We start from the raw sequence: 2,274 nt of genomic DNA on the forward strand, positions 1-2,274 counted from the left end.
AAGCTTTCCGGCCTTCACGCGTTACTAAATACGTGATTTGCAGCAACCAAGCAGGCAAGCAAGAATCAATGCTTAGGCCCCTTCTCCTATGAACAGTTCCAAAGCCTCCAACCTTGTCCACGAGTGTTCGTAGCAGAGCTGCTCCAGCATGGAGAATTCCTGGGCACCTAGAAGGCCAAGGACCGCAGGTTAGACTGCTCATCTAAAGAAATTCTCATACTCATTCTTATCATCATCTCTTTCTCAGGAGGTGTTTACATCCACAAGCAGGCTCTGGTAGGAAACGCTACTGCTTTCTATTCCCACACTTAACACTCTCAGGCCTGCCTTATCTCTTCAGTTTATCCAGTCGCAGTGGCTGCAAGCCAGCCTGGCCGGTCAAAGCCAGTGCACTACAAGCTCCACCCAGGCCATCCTGTAAGAACAGGCAGAGGTAACTTGCGGTCAGCCCCAACAACAGCCCAAGTGGAGAAGTGACCTGGATGCAGTGAGCCCTGCTGTGTGTGTTGAGGGGGACTGTGTGAAGGAGTGTGTGAGTGTGTGTTGAGGGGACTGTGCGTGTGCCTGAGTGAGTGAGTGCGCTCTCTCTTTAAGAAAGCACTCAGGGTCAGGAGCCTGAACTAGGCGTGTTCAGACACAAGCAAGTGCCAGCAGCTCCAGACTCAAAAGGCAGCAGCACACACAGATCCCCCCTTCCCCATCCTGTCACTCCAGCTCAGTGGAAATAGGGTATATAGGTGTGGGGGAGGAGGATACCCCATCATCACCCCCTCCCCCCCTGCAGAGCAGACCGGAGGACACTCCTAGTCTGAAGTGGTCAAGAATAACTCCAGGGATTAACCAACAGGGATGCTGGGATCGGGGGACAGGAACAGAAGCAGCTGCACACATGGAGGAGGACAGAGGAGGGGCTCTGGAGGAGTCACCTGGCTCTGAGGGCTGGTTGTCCAACTGCTTCTTGCAGCTCGGGTTTCTCCCCCGCCCCCAGGCTGCTGCTCCAATGTCTGCCAGCCATGCAGCCTCCATCAGCCCAGATGGCTCTCAGCAGCTGGTCAGGTGGGAATCCAAATCCTGTGCACAGTGCCCGCTTGGGCAGGCTGCCTTGGAGGGAGGGGGAGGGGGCATACAGCCCACCCCAAAGGCCAGTCCTGCTTTGAGGGTGTCAACAAGCATGTGAACAATGGTGATCCAGTGGATATAGTGTACTTAGATTTTCATAAAGCCTTTGACAAAATCCTTCACCAATAGCTCATAAGCAAAATAAGTTGTCATGGGATAAGAGGGAAGGTCCTCTCATCAGTAACTGGTTAAAAGAGAGGAAACAAAGGGTAGGAACAGATGGTCAGTTCTGAGAATGGAGAAAGGTAAATAATGGTGTCCTCCAGGAGTCTGTACTGGGACCAGTAATATTCAACATATTCATAAAATATCTGGGAAAATGGGTAAACAGTGAAATGGCAAAATTTGCAGATACAAAACTACTCAAGATAGTTATCTCCAAAGCAGACTGAGAAGAGTTACAAAGGACCTCACAAAACTGAGTGACTGGGGCAACATAATGGCAGATGAAATTCGGTATTGATACATGCAAAGTAATGCACATTGGAAAAAAATAATCCCATCTATACATACAAATTTATTAGATTTAAATTAGCTGTTACCACTGAGGAAAGTGATATTGGAGTCATTGTGGATAAGTTCTCTGAAAACATCCACTCAATGTACAGAGGCAGTCAAAAAAGCTAACAGAATGCTGGGAAACATTAGGAAATGGAAAGATTGTAAGACAAAAAATATCATATTGCTTCTATATAATTCCAGGGTATGCCCACATCTTGATTACTGTGTGAAGATCTGGTTGCACCATCTCAAAAAAGACAGATTGGAAAAGAGCAACAAAAAATTTAGGGGTATTGAACAGCTTCTATATGAGGAGAGATAATAAGAGTGGTTCTTTTCAGCTTGGAAAAGAGACGAGTAAGGGGGGTGTAGCAGGGTGGCTACCCTGCTCCTACCCTGAAGGGCTTAAAACAACCCTGGGGGAAGGTTGTGGCTGAGAGCTGCTAAGCTGGGCTGATTGGGAAGTGACTGCAGCTGGGCCATGCCCCAATCAGGCCATAGCTGGCCTGTATAAAGAGGCTGTGAGCCAGGAGCTCAGGAGTCTCTCTCGGTTTGTAGAGGGAGAAGGGCCTGGCTGCAGGGAGCTAGAGACAGGGTACCTGATTGGATCAGAGCTGGGGAAAGGCAGAGGATCTGGGGAGCTCCAGCCTGAAA

The sequence above is a fragment of the Gopherus evgoodei genome, chromosome 21 (genome assembly GCF_007399415.2).
Source record: "Gopherus evgoodei ecotype Sinaloan lineage chromosome 21, rGopEvg1_v1.p, whole genome shotgun sequence".
Classification (NCBI taxonomy): Eukaryota; Metazoa; Chordata; order Testudines; family Testudinidae; genus Gopherus; species Gopherus evgoodei.